At 32.0% G+C, this 23,898-nt stretch overlaps 1 pseudogene; it reads left to right on the top strand.

The window, feature by feature from the left end:
* Nucleotides 1–1,371: 1,371 nt before the first annotated feature.
* On the top strand, nt 1,372–23,454 carry LOC149551755 (steroid (22S)-hydroxylase-like; annotated as a pseudogene).
* The last annotated feature ends 444 nt before the right edge of the window (nt 23,455–23,898 follow it).

The following is a 23,898-nucleotide window of genomic DNA, read 5'->3' as shown; positions in this document are numbered from 1 at the left end:
TTTTCTTTGTCATTTATCTTTGTGATATTTCTCCCAAATGAGTTCAAATATTCCTCTTCTTCCTTTACACTCTAGAACTTTTGAATGATAGATGTGTTGGAAATATTCAAGCTATGATAGGTTACTGAGAGGGGAGGGGTGAATCAGTAACCTTAAAACTTTTTATTAATTTACCACACATCCATCTATACTATTGCATGCATAAATTCTGAAACATAAAACAATCATTACACAAGTGAACACAATATTTGGTGACCCAGAAACCTTCCAAATAGAAAGTAAAACTAGGTTGGGGATGATACCCACAAAACTTTAATACTAGAGTATAAATTTGGTCGGTTAAGGCTTACATTGACCACTTCTAGTGATCTTCCCTGTTAGGAGCACAAAGGACTACTAGGTCCACCTTGTTAGAGGATTTTGCAAACATACAATGAAGTATGCACTCTGTTAGGAGATTTGTACAAAGACTGTTAAGTCTACCTTGTTAGAGGATTTGAAAAATCTGATTCACCTATTAGGATGAAGTAGAGGATCTACTTGCAACTAATTGCTGATAAGATCCCTTATGCATTGATCACCTCAAGTGATGGATGTAACTTTTCAGTCTCTGAATTGACCTTTTTGTGTACCTTGAACTACTGCTGATAATATTTCGCATATACTCTTCATTACTTTTCTATTCTTTCATCATGTCATACATATTTGATATCTTACAATACATCTTACATATATACCTTTCAAACTTACAAAATTACAAGATCGGCCAAAATACAAGTAAACAAATACATTACAGAGTTGGCCCAATAGTAAATAACTTGAGTTCACTAAACTAACTTGGTGACCTTTTGATACTCGACATCCAATACTGCATTACTCGACATCGTCATGCACTCGGTAGAAGTGAAGGCTCAGTCCATACTAATCACTCGATGTAGTTTTGAACTTGGTAACCACTAGTGACTCAGTAGATGTAGTGTCACTCGGTAGATACTGTATACTGAGTTTACCTTGCTTCATTCGGTAAACACTGAATCTTTCATCACTCGGTTTGCACTGAATCTTTCATTGCTTGAGTTGTAATGAATCTTTCATTTCTTGGTTTGCACTGACTCTTCATGACACAAATTATCTGCTCAATAGACACTGTGAAGCATGGTAGATACTGAGAAGCTTGGTAGACATTGTTAGACTTCAGATTATCTGAATTTGCTCGATAGCCACGGTCTGCTCGGTGTAAATTGTTGAACTACAAATGCTTACAAGGTAACCACTTGGATGCTTGGTAAGCATACAGAATTGAGTAAGTGTAATGACAAAATAATCATAATGCCAACAAGATGATGTCTTTATTGATGCACAAATGCGGTCATGAGTTCCATTTCTTTCCAAATACCTATTATTGTTTCTGTTGATTATGTGTATAATCTACCATGCAATCTTCTCAAGGTTAAAAAGGTATTTTTTCTTCTCAACCTTCTCTTTGATACTTCCACACATAACTTGAACACTTTGATGCAATTAAAAGCAATCACATAACATGCATATCAATATTCTCATACATTTTTCCTTTAATTTTCTTGACTAAATTGTTAATTTTTTCATTTGACTCATTCAAGCTATTTTCAGAGGTTGTGATTATTTTATTTTCCTTTTGAGACCTCTTGCACCAAGTGTGAACTAATTTTCACTTTGTTTCTTTATTTTTCTTGTATTTTCTTCCCACTATTTTAGGTTTTCCCTATCATTCTCCAATTCCTTATTTAAGTTAGTGGTCATATTTCCTTTAGACTCCAAATTTTTGAAAATATCTACTGAAGATGCTCTTTGATTCTCAAGTTGTTTATTTCTTTTTAGCAAGTTTTTCTAGAGTTATTTGAATTTTACATCTAGATGCATATTAACATGAGTATGACTAGGTCTTTTATTGCTTTCTTCCAATTGTTCCTTCAACTTCTTGAGTTCTTTTTCTCTTGCCATATTTACATAACTTAGCTTGTTTCTTTCTTCCAATTCTTCCCTCATAATTTTCATTTCTATCTCCAAATTTTTTGGCTGTGTAGTTGCTTCTTGAGAGGAAACATTTCTTATCCTTTTCTCTATTTCTTTACACTTGTTATCAATTTCTTACTCCTTTGCCTTTACATTTTCTAGATCTACTTGCAACTTTTCAATTGCCTTCTTTGGTCCCTTTTTCTCTCTCTCCATCTTGAAGAGTGAACTTGCAACATACAAATATGGTGGATTTATTTTATTCTCTAGTGGATTATTATATAGCTATGGGGGTGAAACAATCATGAACTCCATTATTTATTTATTTGGGTTATATTTTGGAAATATCCTACTTTATATAGGTTCTTGAAAATGAGATGCACCAAGCACATCCTTCTTCAATACTTTATTATTTTTTATATTCATTTGTTGGGTTATCAAATTCATAGGACAATTTATGATCACAAGCTATATTAAATATGTCTACTAATATTTTGATATAAGATTTTTTTCTATCTAGTTCTAAGTTCTCATATGTTTCTATCAAATTTTCCAAGTCAATGTGGGTTAGTTTTTATGCTTCATACCCTAGCGCCAATAGAATAGAAAATTCACTCTTTGTTATTGTCATAATTACCTCTTGGTTATTATTATTGGCAATTATCTTTCTATTTTCATCATAGTTTTTGGCACCAACCATTAAAAATTTGGGACAAGGGAACACTTGAGGTAACCCCAAGTGGGTCATTCCCTCAATCCATGTTCCAAATTTATTTACAAAGGACCCTATCATTTTTTAATTTTATTTTAACATATTTTGACTCCTTTGTGGATCACTAAACTTATTTTTAATTTCACATTAGATTTGATTTATACTTATTTCATAGATATTAAAATCACAAATATCATGGAATTCATCATTAAACCTAACATGTTAACCACTTTGTGTAAGTCTAAAATCAATTTTTTGATCCCCTATATTTTATTTTCAGTTGCATTTCCACTACTAGTTCGACTCCTCTTATATTTTTTTCATCATTATTAATTTTTTAAAAAGAAGTATACTTAGTCACAAATTATAATTTTTGGTGCATTTAAAAGTAAACCATAAAGTGTAATTCTATTATTTTACTTTGAAAATTAGCTAGTTGCTAGCATGTAAACAATTTAGTCTCATAATGTATGATTGATTCAAAATTTAACCCTAAATTCAACAAGCAATACAACACTTATAGTAAAAATATCATGTTCAAAATTTTACTTGGAAAATTGACACTCAGATTGATAACTATAGTTTGTGAGATGTATTAGAAGGTGGAGAATACATTGTAACTTGCAAATCCTAACCCCCTTTTGATCAATGATGCTCCAATGCTTAAACTAAATCTTTATAGTTTGTGCACAGATCCAAAATCGAATAATGAAAAAAAAAACCTTGCGATCTATACATAATTCTTTTATACAAATTGTAGAACTAGGATAGTCAAGACTATGTTTGATATTAATATTTGTTTTGTAGATTATATATTGTAGAACTGGTATTATACTTTATTTTGAAATATGCAATGTTACACTATAATTTGGGATTCACTTTACTAATTATTGCTAATTTGTGAAGAGTCACAAACTTCTTTTCTAGGGAAATTTTGAAAAAATGAGGGGGGTTGCCAAAATTGGCCCAAAACATATCTTAAGCTATTGATCTTTGATGGTCCAATGATCATTGGCACATCGAATGTTGCCTTTATATTGTAGACAACAAATGATATCTAGATGTTGCCTCACCACACCATGTCATAATGAAATTATGAACAATGATTAGTCACACTTGGTATGTGTATGCCATGTGTCTGTTTTCTAGGGGAATTTGGGAAAACAAGTCAAGTGTTGCTAAAATCAACCCGAAATACATTTGGAACTATTCATCTTCATCATTGATCAAATTTTGGGCTAGCACATCCCCTTTCTAGTATAATGTAAGTGATGATGATAACATGTCATCGCATGTCAGTATGATATTTACTGTGTCTAAGCGAATAATGATTAGTGACATGTGATACGTGTATGCCACATGTCTTCTCTCAGGGGTCATTTGGGAAAACAAGTCAAGTGCTATCGAAATTAGCTTGAAATACATACTAAGTCATAGATCATTCTTTATCCAATAGTAGTAAGGGATTCCCTTTATAGTATTAGTAAACTTGTGGTATTATAATAATTATAGTAATAATGAAATTGTATTTCATTTTTTTATATGTAATTGATTGAAGCTTGGATTATTTATTATTTATTTATTATTGTTGTTAAGATTAATTATTGTTATGTGTTGATCTCAAGTAGATTCAAACCCAAGACCTCTCGAATGAGAGGCTCACAATTCATCATTACGTTGTAGGATCTTGCCTATCAAAATTTTATTTCATAGAACTATGATTAATTAACATTTAATTAGAGTGTTTCATCAATTAGGAGTTGGATACTAAGTTTTTGTTAATAATTATTAGATACATATATAAACATCGATTGTTGTAGTTAGTAATGCACAAAAGAATATTTGGTATTATTCATAAGATAAATAATTTTATAGATATATACTTTTTGTTGGAAACTTTAAGATATTCAATTATCATATTTTAAATTATTTAATTAAATTTTGAAAAACCCTTATAAATGTAAGCATTTAAATTTTTTAAGGTTAAATGACAATAACATCTTCTTAGTTCTATGTTATTTTTAAATTGATAGTATAAAATTAGTTTATTTATATAACAAAATAATAGAATAGTTCTTAAATAAATTAGAATATTCTTAATTTTGAAAATAAAATAGTTTTTTAACAATTCTTTTAACAAAATAAATAAATTTATTGAAATTTAATAAGCATTTCATGATTCATTTTAAACCCATCTAATGGACAAATAAATTTAATATTCCAATGTCATTTCTCACAACCCATTCACTCTTCACCAAATAATTCAATATTAAGCATTGCCACTTGGATTAATGAACACCATTTATGTTTTATTTTATTTGAGGATAACAGTTGCAATTCTAAATTTAAAACAACAGTTACAAACCATTATGAATTTAATCTTGTAAGAGAGAAAGAAGGTGGGGGGAGGGTAGTAGTATCTATTTCAATAAAAGAATCTTTAGTGGTAATTTCTTGTCATTGCTTGACAATGGAACATGCAATAATTATTGAGCATTTTGCATACCTAAGGAAATGAATAACATGTTCATAATAAGAGTAGAGAGAAATATGAGAGATCATTGGTTTGGAGGAGATTTTTTTGAAAAACAAAAAAATATTTGTTACTGTTTCTCTTTCGAAAATTGGTGGAAAGAAATTTGGAAAGAAAATAGGAAGGAGTGAATCTAACTAGAATCCTTAGAGGGCATCGATCAGACCTACAAACAATTGTTGGAAACTATAATTGGAACAACTGGTATGTTGTCATTGATGTTAATCCTCCTTGGTAAGATATTTACGAATAATGTAGAGTACCATATTAGTTGATTGATGAAGAGGATTTGAAAAGAGAGATAACTAGATGAACTAGTGAATTGTTGAGTAAAGAGGAGAAAGTATATTGGAATTACATTGGGCACTTGATCAGTTGGTTTTTGAAAAGATGATACATTTTTTAATCATTATATGAAGTGAAAATTATTTTTGAGTTGAAGTATAGAAGAGAATACAAGATGTTAAGTAAACCACTAAGTTTGACTAAGTGATAGTTTTACTAAGTCAATGAAGCAAAAGATTAAGGACCTTTAGAGATAGCCAAGCTAATAGTATCAACCAAGTGATTGTTATGGCCAAGTAAGATGAGCATGAAAATATAGTAGTGATCGAGTGTAGTGGAGACCAAGCCAACTAGTGAAAGATGAGAAAGAAGAATAGTAGAGACTAAGAGCTACCTAGTGTTTCTTGAATAGAAGAACTCAATGATGAATGAGTGTCACCAAAATAATAGTTTATGAAAGAATCAAGCTTTTAGGCTAATTTAGTTGAATTTTTGGATTGGTCAACAATGTAAATGATAAGGATTCATTAGTTAGCATATTTAATGTATGAATTGAGTTTGCTAAAAGTGATCAAGATTTAAGGAGAGGTTTCTATAAATTTCAAGAAAGGAGATGAAGGACAAAGTGATGGATATATTCAATGAATCTAATCAAATTCTAAGATCTATTATGATGTTTAAGAAGAAAAAGACCATAGCTAGCTATTTAATGAGGGATGAGATTTTTTGTAAGGTTGGTTTGTTTTTTATTCACTATTTTTGTGAAGGTCAGTGAAGAACAAAGTAATAGAGAAAAGGAGAGAAGATTGGTGAAGTGTGATTGCTTGGAGGGTTGCCATATAGATCAGCGATGAAGATTTTAATGAAATCTAGTCAATGAACTATCAAATGAGACAAATTGAGATCTAAATTTTTAAAGTGAGTTGTATCCCAATAGATTAAATCTAGCTATTACCTTCTAACCATTGTGGCATCAAGATCCTTTAATCAAGGTTAACCTAACAACCATTTGTAAATCCTTTAATCAAGGTGACATTCTAATGGAATGATCTAAAGAACTCTAACTTGGCCTCTCCTAACATGGTTGTTAAATTTTTAACAAGGTCACACATAAAAGTGTGTTTTGTAAGCTTTAATAGGGTTGACTACTAACCGAGCTCATTCTAGAAGAATGAAAAGTTGTAGCATGTTTCTTGGTGATTTTTCCTAAATTTGGTTTCTATATTAAATCCTAATATCATATAGGTGTGAATGTTATATGTGTGATGCATGCTATTTACTACTATTTTTTTTTATGTTAGTCATCTTATAGTGAACAAAGAGTTGAATGATGAATGAATAAGTTAAGTTCACGATGAGTTGCTATATTGGCTAGGTGGTGTTATGAATTTGAATAATTTGTTTGAAGTTGTTAAAAGTTGAAGTGATACATAAAGACCTAAGGATAGTTGATTCACCCACCACCCTGCCCCTCTTAGTTATCTAGTCATTTGTAAATCCTAAAAATGAAGCAATATGGCCTTGAGAAGAACAATTTAGTATAGGGGTTGGCAAACATTAGTATAATACATAATATAATATAATATATTTTCTTTGGAGATAAAGTTAAATATAATCTAATATTATAATATAATTTATAAATAAATACTTTTTTAAAAGATAAGGATTATATTATTAATATATGATATAATATAATCTTATGTTTAAGTTAAACTATTTTAATTAGGAATCACTTTAATTTTATGATTCTAACTACAATTTAGTTACAATGAAGATTAATATATTAAGATTGAAATTCTGTTACTTCAATAATTTAGATTGATTGTTTACTACAATAACAACAATAATATACTAAATTGTTGTATTAACTTATTGAGTGAAATAATAAGCAAATAATATAGATCTTTATCAACAAATTTTTTTAATAATAATTTTATAAGTTAGATATATTAATTTGAATTAAAAGTCCAATACCTAAACTGCAATCTATCTAGTACGTGATGGAAAGAGATAAAGGAGTATATACAGAGGCAAGATATGCATTACATAAAAACACTAGTCCAAAACATTATAAAAATCTCTTTTTCACTTACTTTTCATACTATTCTATTTGCTATAGCAGACCCTTGTTTTACAAATATTGTTTCATCTACGTGTTTCTAGACTAATATCCCTGTTGCTACAAAAAAAATCCTATTTTAAAGTTTCTTTCATAACATATTCTCCACTCCTTGTACATTGAAGAAAAAAAGAAAACATAGTATTACAAAGAGAAATATATTAAACACATAATATAAATGTTTGAAGTCCATCATAGAAGTCTCCAAAAAACATAATAATAATATAGTAAGTACAAAACTTATCTTAGATAAAATGATGGGACAACAAACAACAATAAGAAGAATGAAGTCTATGGAGAATAGTTGGGGTAGGTGGGATTAAATTCCAACATCCCTTAATCACAACTGTAGTCCATGATTTCTAATTGGTCTTTTTGATGCACAAAAATTTCTTTTCCCAATGGTTTGGTGAAGATGTCAGCATATTGATCCTCTAATCTACAATGCTCCATTTTAATTTCTCCATTTGCGATGAGCTCTCTGATGAAATGATTCCTTGTGTCAATGTGTTTATTTCTTTTGTGAAAAACTAGATTCTTTGATAATGCTATGGCTGAATTGTTATCACAATATATCTTTGTTGCATCCTCTAGTTCTTGTTTCAATTATTTCAACACTCTTCTCATCTGAATTTCTTGACATGATGCACTTTTGGCTTCTACATACTCTGCTTCAGTTGATGAAAAAGTGACAATTGGTTATTTCTTTTAAACCCATGATACTACACCTGATCCAAAATGGAAGACATAACCTGAAGTACTCTTCCTATCATCAATGCATCCTACAAAATCACTATCAGTCTATCCTATTAGCTTGAAATTATTTGATCTTGAATAAGATATTCCATTTTCTTGTTCCATTGATATATTTCAAAATTCTTTTTCCTGCTTGCCAATGAGAAACATTTGAAGAATACACAAATCTTAAAATGAGACTAACTCCACACATTATATCCAGCTTATGGCTATTAGATACATGAGATTTCAACCAAGTTTCTTATACAAAGTTAGATTTACATTAGAACCCTTTTCATCTTGGCTTAGCTTCACACCCATGACAATTGGTGTTGGTGTTGATTTGCATTTCAACATATTAAACCTCTTTAAAATATCATTAGCATACTTTTCTTAAGAAATGAATATACCATTTTCATTTTGTTTCATTTCAATGCCAAGAAAGGACTTCATTAAACCCAAATTAGTCATCTCAAATTCTTATTTCATAGCTGATTTAAATATATCAATTGATAAATCACCTGTGATAATCAAGTCATCAACATATAAACAAACAATTAAGATCTCACATTGCTCATTCAACTTAGTGTATAAGGTAGGCTCACCATTGCACCTATTGAAGCCATTTTGTAAAAGATAAGAATCAATTCTACTATACCAAACTCTTAGGAGCTTGTTTGAGTCCATAGAGCACCTTCTTGAGATTATAAACCTTGTTTTCATGACCCATAATTTCATACCCAGGTGGCTCCTCCACATAAACCTCTTCTTCCAAGAAGCCATTGAGAAATGTTGATTTTACATCCATTTGATAAACTGCCCACTTGTTTTGAGCTGCTATGGCTAATATATTCCTAATGGTGTCTAAATGAGCTACTAGTGCAAATGTCTCATTGTAGTCTACATTGGGCCATTGTGAATAACCTTTTGCTACAAGCCTTTCTTTGTGTTTTTCAACATTACCATTTACATTCAAGTTTATTTTGTAAACCCACTTTACTCCAATCACATCTTTTCTTTGTGGAAGACTCACTAGTTCCCATGTTTGATTTTTTTCTATGGCATCAATTTCTTCATCCATTACTTGAACCCATTTTTCTTCTTTAATTTCTTCTTCATAGTGAATTGGATCATCAACATGTGAATATAAAGCAAAAAGAGAAATCTAATCTCCACTAGTTTTAGCATTATCTTGCTCATAAATGTCTCTCTTAAACTTCTAATTTTTTGTCTCCTTAAGCAAGCACGGGATTTGAAATGTCACTTAAATTTGTAGATTGTGGACTTGATGGACTAGAAATAAGAGTCCCAATTGAAGATGGTATTTATTGCACATCTGATGGTTTATATTCTTGTGAGTGTGGGGCTGTCCTAATGCTTGATGATGGTATCCTTTGACCCAATTATTGACCTTGAATGGGTGTAGGAGAAGTCACATTTGAAGTATATGTTGATGCAAAATCTTTATGTTTCTCTTGTGGTAAGTTAGCTACTATATTAATTATCTTATCCAAGGTTCTATCCCATGCTTCATCTTCTACAAATTGCACATCTCTATTGATTATATCCCTTTTTATGATTGGATTATATAGCTTATATTCCTTTGATTCATCACTATAACCAATAAATATACACTTTTCTCCTTTGTTATACAATTTTCTTCTCAACTTTGTTGGAAATGATTGACAAGCTCATGAATGAAGAGTAATGGAATTGGTAAAGAATGTTTTCAATCATTGTTTTGTCATTGATGTCAAACTTGCTACTTGCAGAAATGACAATTGCATTAGTGATCCACATACTATAAGTTGGTTGATTGACAAGGAGGTGGCAATCAATAAGACGTAACTATAGTACCTAGAGAAAGGTTGAAGTTATGATGTTGTAATGAAGTATAAGGATCACCTAAGCCATTGATGAAATAGTGTATTGATGGCATACTCTAAGATATAGAGGATGGACACACCAAGACATATCAAAGATGTAAGGATTAACTAAATCTTAGTTAAAGATCAAGTGTCGAACAGATTCTCAGTTGAAGCCAAGAAAAGTTCAATTTTAGTATGTGCTGAGTAAGTCTTCAGGTGCCGAGTAAAGGTCAGGTGCTGAGTAACAGAAAGGAAATAGGTGTCAAGTAAGTCTTCAGATTTTGAGCAAGGAATAGGTGCCGAGTGAAGATTAGGTGCCGAGCATAATTCAAGTGTCGAGTAACACAGAAGATGTCGAGCATCACTAAACCAATAATGCCAAGTTGCTACATTATTTTGAAAATTGAAGATTTGCCAGATCTGAGGTGACATGGTAGTTATCTAGAATTTTGTAAATCAGACAGAAGATAAGAATGATGAGTTGGTGGCACAGAACACTATGTAAAATATTTTTGATGAATGTAATTGGATTCTAGATAAAATTTCTAGATAAGAGCAACATATGGGATAGATACATTGTATCTTACCTAATCTACTAAAACCCTAAAGTTGGAGAGGGAGAATCGAGCGGGAAAGGTATTCCAAATTTCTATTTAAGGAGTCATAAGGTCACGAAGCAAAGAGAGAGCATGAAGTGCTAAAGAAGGTGCTAAGGTGGAAGAGAGTACATATACTCTGCTTAAATAGGTGACTATAGATGTGATTGCATTGGTATGATGAGTAAGAAGAATCAAGGTGACAAAGCTTGAGATGACAAGCTAATAGATCTGAAGTGATTAAAGCCAAGCAAAGGATTGAACTAAATTGTGATCTATAATCTGCAAGATATGTTGTAATTTTTATCAGATCAAAAGAAATTATTGTTACTCTCTAGCAATTGTAACAGTTAAAATAAATCCTATGGACTTAGGTTGGTTTAATAGCCATGTTGTAAATCTTTTAACAGGGTGACATTCCAAGTGAATTTTCCAAAGTCCTTTAAACAGGCCCATTCCTAACAGTATGGTGAAATCCTCTAACAAGGTCACATTTAACAATGTGTTGTAGCCTTTAACATGGCAGGCCTTTAATAGGGCAAACCATTAGAAGTAGTTGAAATCAATTGCATAGTTATTTTGTGGGTATCATCCCCACTCTAGTTTTACCTTCTTATTCCAAGAGGGTTTCTCGGTTATCAAATTCTTAGTGTTATGGTGTGATGCATGTTTACCTTTTTATAGTTGTTTAATGTCCAACTGCATGCATGATCATTTCAGTTATGCACCATTAAGGATTTGTAGAAAAAGTATTATTAGGGCATTTGGACCTTGAATAACTAATTCACCACCCCCCCCCCCCCCCCCCCCCCCCGCCCCCCCTACCCTCAATTATACTAAAAGAATTATAACAATTCGTATCAGAGTGGTTCTGCTGACTTAGTTTAAAAGGACTGGAAGCAGAAAAGATCAAAATGCCTAAAAGAGAAGTTCCCAAGCTCAACAAAGCCAAATTTGTTGCATGGCAAAGCTTTATGAAGCTACATCTTGGATCCATAGGAGATTATACACAAAATTTGATTTTTATTGAACATGTTGATCTAGCTGGTACTCTCACTACAGAAGATTTGAAAAACAAATAGGAACACAATCAAACAATGCTAGAAATTGCTTCTGCACTCAACTATGCTGAATTCAATGATATCAAAGGATGTGACACTACATTCAAGATGTGGAAAGGCCTATTAGACATTTATGGAAGAGATTAGAATGTCCAGAGAGCAAAAAGAGAAAGCCTCAGAGGAAAGTTTGATAAGATGAAAATGGAAGAAAGTGAGAATGTTGCTCAGTATGCCTCTAGATTAAAGGAAATGGTAAGTACAATAAGATGTTTGAGTGGTCAATTGGATGAAGATACTATTAATAGTAAGTTCTTAAGAACCTTGCTCCCTATATATGTTATTAACATATCTACCATACAAGAGCTAAGATGTATACCAGGAAATAATCTAAGTTTTGAAGGAATAGTGGGTAGACTCAGTGCATTTGAGTTATCTAACTTTGACAACTACAAACCTGAGAATGTTGAATCTGCTTTCAAAGCCAAGCTATCATTGAAAGATTCTGATCAGGTGAAATAAAAGAAGGGAAGAAAGATGAAATATGTATCTAGTGACAATAGTACTGATGAGGAAGATGTGGAATAATTGGAAGCATTGCTAGCTAGAAGATTTCAAAGAGGCAAAGGAAAATTCAAAGGTAAGCTACTTATCATTTGTTTCAATTGCAATGAAATAGGACATATTGCTGCAAGGTGTACATAGAAAATGGAATACAAGGAAGGAAACAAGTGCAAACATAGAAGAGAAGATGATAAGAAAGATCACAAAGACAAAGGCAAGAAGTGCTATATTGTTGAAGAAGATTCTGATGATAATGATGATGAAGTTGTTTATGTGGCCATGAAGGACCAATTTGATGAAAGAGAACCTACAGCATTGGTAACATGTATGAACAAGAATAACAGATGGATCATAGATAGTGGATGCTCACATCACATGATATGAGATAAAAGTAAGTTTGTTAACTTTACTCAGTATGATGGAAATAGTGTTAGATTTGGTAATGAGGCTCCATGTCAAATCAAAGGAAAGGGTTCCATTAAGCTTACAGAGAAAATTTCATGTGAAAATGTATTCTATGTTGAAGGACTAAACTACAATTTGCTAAGTGTCTCACAGTTAGGCAATGTAGGGTGCAAAGTGGAATTTGGAAACAAAACTGCAAAAATCTATGATATTGATGGTAAATTGATAGGAAAAGGAGATCAAACAAGAAGTAATCTATCTTATCTTGATATGGAAAATTCTTCTTGTCTTGTTTCAAAATTTTATGATGTGTGGTTATGGCATAGAAGGCTATGTCATGTCAACTTTGATAATCTAATTAATATCAGTAAAATGAAGAAAGTCAGAGGTTTACCTAAACTAAAGAAACTTGACAATATCATGTGCAAAAAATGTCAGCTAGGAAAGATGACCAAGTCAAGTTTCAAGAGTAAAAGTTATACATCTAAAGAAATACTTGAGTTAGTCCATACTGACTTATGTGGTCCAATAGAAGTACAGAGTTACAAAGGAGATAAATATATAATGTTGTTTGTAGATGAATATTCCATGATGATGAATATTATGTTCTTAAAGAAAAAATTTGATCCTTTTCAAATGTTTAAGTGGTATGTGGCTAGAGTTGAAAAAGAAATAGGAAAGAGTTTGAAATGCCTGAGATCAGACAGAGGAGGTGAATTCACATCAAATGAATTTGAGATATTTTGCAGAGACAAAGGAATCAAGAGACAAATATCAACCCCTAGAACTCCCCCACAAAATGGAATTGCTAAGAGAAGAAATAGATCTATGATTGACTGTGCTAGAACATTAATGATGGAAAAGGCTGTTGCTCTAAAATATTGGAGAGAAGCTGTAAGTGTGGTTGTTCATACACTAAACTGAGTACAAGTCAAGAAGGGTACTAATGCAACACCTTTTGAATTATGGTATGGTCACTCACCCAATGTAAAGCATTTCAAAGTATTTGGTTGCAAATGTGTTATCCTTAAAGATGCTAGGAATGGAAAATTTGATGCAAAAAGTGATGAAGGCATATACCTTGGTTACTCCACTAGAAGTAAAGCGTATAAGTGTTTAAATACTAACTCTGACAAAATTGTGGAAAGTGTAAATGTAAACTTTGATGAGCGTTTAGATGTCCAAGTTGAAAAACCAAAGAGAATGAATGACTAAAAAACCTTTGTATATTCCTATGAAGGAATGTCTATTGATGAAGATACTACCAATCAAATTGGGATTCAACAACAAGTTTCAATTTCAGTCGACTCACAACCATTGAATGCCAAGCTGCATTCAGAAGTTGAGTTGTAGAATGAAGGATATGCTCATTCTGACTCTGAAGTTAGTACATATGATAAAGATGTAGAACTACATGACAACGAAGTACATAGTGATCCTAAATATGAAAGATCAGACATGGAAATAAGGACAGAACCAAGATTGTCCAAATATGTGAAGAGGCATCACCCTGCTGAATAGATAATTGGTGACAAAGATGTAAGAGCAATGACAAGGAATAAATTAAGAAATGAATCATGTCTATTAAGAAAATTTGAACCTAAGACAGTGTATGATGCATTACAAGATGGTGACTAGTATAAAGCTATGGAAGAAGAGATTGATTAAATAAAGAAGAACAAAACCTAGAGTTTGGTTCCCAGAACAGTTGACAAAAATGTGATTGGCACCAAGTGGGTATTCAGAAACAAGCTAGATGAGAATGGTGAGATTACTAGAAACAAAGCCAGACTAGTATGTAAGGGTTATGCTCAAGAAGAAGGATTAGACTATGGGGAAACATTTTCCCCTGTTGCGAGAATGGAAGGAGTAAGAACTTTACTTGCATATGTTGCATATAAAGGTTTTAAAGTCTATCAGATAGATGTAAAATCTACTTTTCTGAATGTTATATTGGAAGAGGAAGTCTATATTGAACAACCAGAGGGATTTGTTGATGAGAACAATAGGGATATGGTTTGTAAACTACATAAAGCACTCTATGGTTTGAAACAAGCACCCAGAGCATGGTATGAGAGACTTCACAAGTGTCTAGTGCAAATAGGATTTGAAAGAACTAATGATAACATCAAAATGTACATCAAATTAGAAGAAGGTAAGGATATTATTGTATCTAAAATCTTTGTGGATGACATAGTGTTTGGAGGAAAGGAAGTTCTTTGCAAAGGTTTTGCTGACAAAATGAAACATGAGTTTGAAATATCTATGTTTGGAGAGATCAAATTTTTTGTTGGTTTGCAAGTACATCAACTAAAACATGGTATATTTATGACACAATCAAAGTACACTAAAGAGATACTTAAAATGTTTCGATTAGAAGACTCCAAGCCAGTCAGCACACCAATGGGAACAGGACATAAACTATCTAGAAATGATGTATCAGCTGAAGTTAATCAAAAAATTTACAGATCCATGATTGGAAAACTACAATATGTTGTACATAGTAGACTAGACATAGCATTAGCAGTTGGTATAGTGGCTAGATTCTCTGCTAATCCTAAAGAGAATCATCTCATAGTAGTAAAAATAATAATGAGGTATCTCAAAGGAACTGATGATTTTGGCCTGTATTATAAAAGGAATGAAAAGTTTGAGCTCAATGCATACATAGATGTAGATTGGGGAGGCAACATTGATGACTAGAAAAAGCACAAGTGGAGGAGCATTATTTTTAGGTAAAAGAATAGTTACTTGGACTAGCAAGAAGCAAACATGCACATGTCAGTCCACTGCAGAATCAGAATATGTGGCAGCAGCAGTCAATTGCACAAACATTGTGTGGCTCACACATTTATTGAAAGGAATGAAAGAAGAGGTATCCAAACCTATGATATTGTATTGTGATAATACAAGTGCTATAAACATATCCAAGAATCTAGTAATGCATGCAAAAACCAAGCATATTGCAATAAAAAATCACTATGTTAGAGAATGGTAGAAGACAAACAAGTGAAGATGGAGTACATCCACACAAAGGAACAAATTGTAGATATCTTCACCAAACCATTGCCCAAGGATGCTTATGAATATCTAAGAGGCAAGTTGGGGATAATGCCCCTAACTCAAGCAGTTTAAAGCAAACAATCAACCCTATGTCAACAAAAACAAATCTTTGAAATAATAGAAGAATGATGCAGAGGATGACAACATAAGCAAGAACTCCAAATCACTCACAAGCATGGTGACAGAGGGAGAAAAGATGAGATGCAAAGCTTATATTTTGTACGTTAAAGATGCTACATCTTTGGCATTTATGTCAAAGAGGGAGATATATGTAGAAAACTGATCATCAATACAAAGTAAGAGGGAGATATATATGAAAGAGGGAGATTTATGAGAAACTAAAAGGTAAAGATATGGAGATATATGAGATCAGTAGTAAAGGATGTAGTAGTCAAGAAGGAAGTAGAATGTAGTAGAAAACACATATAATTTTGGTGGTAACTAAGTTGATCAAGTGATCCGTTTGGTTTGCCATCAATGCCAAAGAGGGAAATTGTTGGAAATGATCGACAAGCTCATGAATGAAGAGTAATGGAATTGGTAAAGAATGTTTTCAATCATTGTTTTGTCATTGATGTCAAAATTTCTACTTACAATAAGGACAATTGTTTTAGTGATCCACATACTATAAGTTGGTTGATTGACAAGGCGATGGCAATCAATAAGATGCAACTACAGTACCTAGAGAAAGGTTGAAGTTATGATGTTGTAATGAAGTATAAGGATCAGCTAAGCCATTGATAAAATAGTGTATTGATGGCATAATCTCAGACATAGAGGATGGACACACCAAGACATATCAAAGATGTAAGGATTAACTAAATCCTACTTAAAGATCAAGTACCGAATTGATTCTCAGTTGAAGCTGAGCAAAGTTCAATTTTATTATGTGTTGAGTAAGTCTTCAGGTGCTGAGTAAAGGTCAATTCCGAGTAAAGTTCAGGTGCCAAGTGAAATAGGTGTCAAGTAAGTCTTCAGGTGTCGAGCAAGGAATAGGTGCCAAGTGAAGATTAGGTGTCGAGCATAATTCAAGTGTCAAGTAACACAGAAGATGCCAAGCATCAGTAAACCAATAATGCCGAGTTGCTGCATTATTTTGAAAATCAAAGATTCGCTAGATCTGAGCTGACATGGTAGTTATCTAAAATTTTGTAAATCAGATAGAAGATAAGAATGATGAGATGGTGGCATAGAACACTATGTAAAACATTTTTGACGAATGTAATTAGATTCTAGATGAAATTTCTAGATAAGAGCAACATATGGGATAGATACATTGTATCTTACTTAATCTACTGAAACCCTAAAGTTGGAGAGGGAGAATCGAGCGGGAAAGGTATTCCAAATTTCTATTTAAGGATTCATAAGGTCACAAAGCAAAGAGAGATGGTCTAACATGAAGTGTTGAAGAAGGTGCTAAGGTGGAAGAGAGTATAGATACTCTGCTTCGATAGGTGACCATAGATGTGATTGCATTGGTATGATGAGTAAGAAGACTCAAGGTGACAAAGCTTGAGATAACAAGCTGATAGATCTGAAGTGATTAAAGCCAAGCAAAGGATTGAACTAAAGTGTGATTTGTAATCTGCAAGACATGCTGTAAGTTGTATCAGATCAAAAGCAATTATTGTTACTCTCTAGCAATTGTAACAGTTAAAATAAATCCTATGGACTTAGGTTGGTTTAATAGCCATGTTGTAAATCCTTTAACAGGGTGACATTCCCAGTGAATGTTCCAAAGTCCTTTAAACAGGCCCATTCCTAATAGTATGGTAAAATCCTCTAACAAGGTCACATTTAACAATGTATTGTAGCCTTTAACAGAGCAAGCCTTTAACAGGGCATACCATCAAAAGTGGTTGAAATCAATTGCACAGTTATTTTGTGTGTATCATCCCCACTCCAGTTTTACCTTCTTATTCTAGGAGGGTTTCTAGGTTATCAAATTCTTAGTGTTATGGTGTGATGCATGTTTACCTTTTTATAGTTGTTTAATGTCCAATTGTATGCATGATCATTTCAGTTATACACCATTAAGGATTTGTAGAAAAAGTATTATTAGGGCATTTGGAACTTGAATAACTGATTCAAACCCCCCCCCTCCTCTAAGTTATTCTAAAAGAATTATAAAAAACTCATCTACCACATGTACCTATGCCACACATCTAAATACTCTCATATAAGAAACATTATGTTTTCTTCCACTCCAGTCTTCCTCGGGAATCATATTTTTCACACTCTTAGTTGGACATCTATTCATTATATATGTTGCACATGATACAACTTCAACCCAATACTCATTTGAGAAATGTTTTTCTTTCAACATGCTTCTAGCCATTTCCATTATTGTTTTATTTTTCCTTTTAGCTATTCCATTTTGTTGAAAGGTATATCTAGTAGTGAATTGCTTATGAATTCCATGTTCCTTGCAAAAATTTAGAAATTTATTTGAGATGTATTCACCACATCTATCCGTTCTTAATGCTTTGATTGAATGACCACTTAGCTTTTCAACAAGAGCCTTAAATTGATGGAAGTAAACAAAATTTCCATCCTTATGTTTTAGAAATTAGACCCATGTTTTCCTTGAATAATCATCAATGAATATCAAGAAGTAGTTGCTTCCACCAATGAAGGCTGTTTGCATTGGTCCACACAAATTTGAATGGATGATCTCTAAAGGTTTCTTGGCTCTCATTGACATAGTTGTTGGAAATAATTCTCTATGTTGGTTTCCTAAGATGCAACCTTCACACACCCTTGTTGGTTTCTCTATGAGAGGAAATCCTTTGACCCTACTTTTCTTGTGAAGCAATTTTAGTGCTGCAAAGTTTAAATGCCAAAATCTTAGATGCCAAAGCCAATTTTCATCTTTTATTTCAGCTTGAAATATTGTTTGTGTGACTACTGCAAGTTTTTCATCTATGTCTTGTGTGATCATTGTAGGTTGTGCTTGAGCATTTTTGACATTCAAATCAAGCTTAATGTTTAAGAGAAATATTCTATTGTTTGTCATTTGGACTTTGGCAATGAGCTAATTGCTTGAAAATTTGTCTAAGATTGTGCACATTTCATTTTAAAAAGATATTGTATAACCCTTTTGAACAAGTTTCCCAATGCTCATTAAATTATGTTTTAAGCCAGGAACAAAGTAGACATCATATATATATTTCTTCTCCCCCTTCTTGGTTAGAATGTTGATATTCCCTTTTCCTTTGACTTCTACTTTTTTGTCATTGCCCAATATTACATTAGATTTTACACTTTCATTCAAACAAAAAAGTATTTCTAAATTTCCTATCATGTGATTCCTACACCTTGAATCTAAAAACCATAAACCAGTTTGACTTTCTTGTGCCACATTACAAGCTAAGAACATGCTATCTTGAGTTTGGTTTTGTTTGGTAAAGTTTGCACTTTTTTGTCTAGAATCATATTGCTTCTTTCTACATTTATTTAAATAATGTCCAAATTTGTTGAATTAATAATATTGGATTGAGGATTTGTCATACCTTTGCCCTTGAGGCTGATTTTGAAATGAATTTTGTGTTGGGTTATGGATGCTACCTCTTCCACTTGAACTTGATGGGTTGCTTGTTCCACCTCTATTCAAGTTCCTTCTTCTACCTCTGAAATTTGTTCTTCCCCTACCTCTACCATGGTTGATTGAAACTTGTGTCTTGAAGGCATGCTTCAAACTTGTATGTGTTCTTCTATTTAGTCTATGCTCCTAACAAATGAGGGAGGCATGAATCTCATCAACTGATATTTATGAGAGATTTTTTGACTCTTCTAGAGCTACCACAATACTGTCAAATCTTGGAGGCAAACATCTTAATATCTTTTCTACTATACTCTCTCTTCTTCAAGTGTCTCATCTAATTTGGTTTACCAATCCAAGAAGCTAAGTGAAGAATGAATCTATTGTATCTAATTCCTTCATGCCAAGAGACTCAAAATCCCTTCTTAGTATTTTTAGTTTATTCGTCTTCACTTTTGTCATTCCTTGGTAGATTGTTTGAAGAATATCCCATGCTTGCTTGGACTTTGTGGCTACTAAAATCCTTGGAAATATGCTTTCATGCACCCTTGAAAGATAAAAAATAAATCTTTTGAATCTTTCTTCCTATTATCCTTCAATAAATTCTCATCTACTTGAGAACGTGCATTGTATTCTGCTACATTTGTTGGTTCTTGGTATTCATTTTCAACAAGATCCCATAAATCTTGTGAAGAAAATAATGCTCTCATTGTCACTGCCCAATACACATTATTTTTCCCATTGAACTATGGGATATATGGATCTGTCAAGCTTGTGCTTGTTGCCATTGTTGACTGTGAAAAAAAACCTTTCTAATCTTGAGAGCCTCCCAAACAAAAATCTTCACCCAATAACTTAAAAATATAGCTCTAATACCACAGATGGAAAGAGATAGAGGATAATATAAAGAGACAAAAATAATATAGATTAAAAGAAGTTTTCAATACATATTGGATATATGAAAGATATGCATTACATAAAAACACTAGTCCAAAACATTACAAAAATCTCATTTTCATTTACTTTTTAGACTATTCTATTTTCTACAGAAAACCCCTATTTTACAAATATTGCTTCATTTATGTGTTTCTAGACTAATCTCCCTGTTGCTGCAAAAAACCCCTATTTTAAAACTTTTTTCATAACATATTCTCCACTCCCTATACATTGAAGAAAAACAACAAACATAGTATTATAAAGAGAAATATATTAAATACATACTATAAATTTTTGAAGTCCACTGTAGAAGTCTCCAGAAAACATAATAATAATATAGTAAGTATAGAACTTGTATTAGACAAAATGAATTCTACGAAGAGTAGTTGGGTAGGTGGGATTAAATTTGAATAGGATGTGGCTATCCTCTCTACAAACTATATATTTGACCAATTTTCAAACAATCAAAAACATCATGATTTTTTCACAAAAGTTCTGTATTTGATCTTCATGATCTGCATGGTAGTTGAAAACAATATAAAATTTGGAAATAAATCACCATGTGTCGTGAATTTGGACAAAAAAAAAACTTTATTTTGTCTTTAGTACATTTTGTATGGAGATTAACCTGTCCTATTTATCTATTCCTAATAGACGAAACAATGTTGCCAACTTAGGAAAACCAAAAAGGTAGCATTGGCGGCAAGGAATCTATGGCTAGAAAGTGAAGACAATGGGTATTTATAGATGAACAAGACATAATATGAGTTAAGAAAAAAAGGAAAAAGGAAGTAATGCTCGGTATAGCCTTGAAAGATTGAACAATAATTTAGCCTTCAATTCTAAGTGTAAAGTCGCTCTAGAATAAGATCATATTGTACTTAATGTCTTTTATTTTGATGTATTAAGGTATCCAACTAAGGGAAAAATTTTAGAAGGATTGATTGTGTGTTTGTGATAACATCTATAGAAAATGACCAAATAGTCTAAAATGCTTCTGAAGGCTACCATTTTCATGGAACTCAACTTTCTTATGACATCATTCATTGCATTTGTGCTATTCTTTGTCATCTTACATGTCTAGAGAATAGGATAGCCACTCCTAGGAGAAACATCATCTTATCTAAGACCCTACTTGGCTACTACCCCTCGAAGATTCATGGAACAACATATTTCTAGGTAAGATCCATGACTCATTACGAATACATATCAGCTTTCATAATTTATGAATGAATGAAGATAGTTTTTTCCCCCATCTTCACAACCTTTAGTATAGAAGAACATGTTTCTAGGTAGGATTCATGCTTTTTTAACAAATACATTAGTTATTCATACAGTAAATATAGTTTTGCATCTTCATAACATGTTTTTGGGTATGATTCCTGGAACAAGATGTTTATAGGTAAGATTCATTACATTACAATATTTTGAGAAGACATGAGATTGGTTAAATGGCTGTGAATTGTAGGTATGGGAAGGTATTTAAATCCCATTTTTTTGGAAACTCAACTGTGTTGTCAGTATCTGCCCAAAGCTTAACAACTTTATACTTCAAAATGAAGGGTAATTGTTTGAATCCAAATACCCTTCTCGCATAGAAGGAATTTTAGGCCAATGGTCCATGCTTTTTCTGGTGGGAGATATACATAAAAATATGAGAAGCATTTCCTTGAAGTTTATGAGAAGTATCAAGCTTAGAAGTCACATTTCATAGGAGATACATTCTTAGAGGGACAACAAGCTTGTTAGTGCATAGGCCGAGGCCAAGAAGATGACAGTCTATATATTGTTTGAATAGTGAAATTAGTTCACGTTCTTAGGTTTCATTGTGTAAACATTTTATTTTGGATCATATATTGTGACATATCATAGATGAATCCATTATCTTATTTAATTCATTTTATTTGGTGATGTGTCATAGATAGTTCTTTCTCTTCTCTAGTTTTATCTTGGTGATGAACTTATTATATTATCTAGTTTATTTTATCTTGATAATGGATCATAAATGAATTCATTATTTTTTCTAGTTCATTTCACCATGATGTTGCCCAATAGGTGAACTCATTCCCATCTCTAAATTATTTTTTTGTGATGGATAATAGAATATGGCCTAATATTTTGATGAAAATCTATTTAGAATATGGTCTAAAATATTAATGAAAATCTATTTATTCTCTTTTCTCTTAATTTATATTGATAATAGATCATAGAATATGAAAACTTTAAAAACTCAACTCAATGAAATTTCTATCTTGCTAGCTAAGTCTTTTCTATGTTATTGTTTGCCCTGTAGTACACTTTCAATTTGATGGCCAGGAAAATCATAAGTTATAATCCATAGGAGGCACAAACAGAGTATCTAATGAAGGAATATTTTTCTCTGGTAAAAGGTATTGTATCTGCACTTCTGAATCTTCCTGGGACTACCTACAGGAGAGTACTCAATGTCAAAATTCATCTCTAACCAAGAGTAACAATACTTGAAATATGTTTTTAGGTATAAAATATGTTTAGGGTTTATAATAAATGTAAAACATATTTTCTTGAAAGAAAGTGGAGGAGAGAAGAAGTGAATCAGATATCAAGCATGACGAACTTCCTTAATAGCCTTGGCTCTCGCTATTTATTTCTTGGCAGGATCACCTTAATCCATAAAACAACTCAGGGTCTGCAATATGTTAATATGCATAGATTTTAATAGTTTTTTTGAAATCAACAATTCTAATTATACTTCATTCCATAATTCATCATGAAATGAGATAAGTAAATGATGAGTTAATATAAAGTCTATTATTTTTATGAAGATTATGAAGATAAAGAAAAAAACAAATCCAGAAACTCAAGATTATGAAGATTTAATATGTTTAAAAATGTATGTGTTAAGTGAATTCCTAGCATTGATATTTCATAAATTCTTTCAATTTGTTTTGTAGTCAAAATATTTGGGTATAGTGAGAGAAAGGGAGAGGGTAGAAATGGATTCAAGCCCTAATTGGGAGGACTATAAAAGAATGTAGTTTACTCAATGTGTTCCATTTATTTATTGATCTCTATGGACAACACTTGAGAGCAAAAAATTGAGATGAGATTTTTGTCCACCGGAAAGCCCTTCAGAATGTGCAATTCAAAGGTAGTAATTTCAAATTTATCTCAAAAAGAAAGGCTAGACAATGCTAGCTTATCTCTCTCTAATTAACTCTGTGACATTTATAATGTTTCTAGATATAATTGGACTAATTTTTCTGGACATTCAATTATTGGTTAAATTTTTATTAACAATTGGTTTTTAAATTTTCTATTTTTAGATTTTATTGGACAAATCTTATATCAGCATTTTAAAATCTACTTGAGTGAATCTTTTTAAGTCTTATATAAACTTGAGTGAATCTCTTTAGAGTCATGTAATTTCTATAGTATATTCTATGCCCCAGTTAGGGGATGCTTGCTTCCTTCTAGTATTTAATTGCAACACTCTTTTCTATCATTAAGGT

Source organism: Cupressus sempervirens, chromosome 6, assembly GCF_028749045.1.
Source record: "Cupressus sempervirens isolate cs-2001-9-10 chromosome 6, ASM2874904v1, whole genome shotgun sequence".
In the NCBI taxonomy this organism is placed as follows: domain Eukaryota; kingdom Viridiplantae; phylum Streptophyta; class Pinopsida; order Cupressales; family Cupressaceae; genus Cupressus; species Cupressus sempervirens.
Note: the sequence above shows the minus strand (reverse complement) of the source record. Positions and strands in the feature narration are given on the sequence as shown.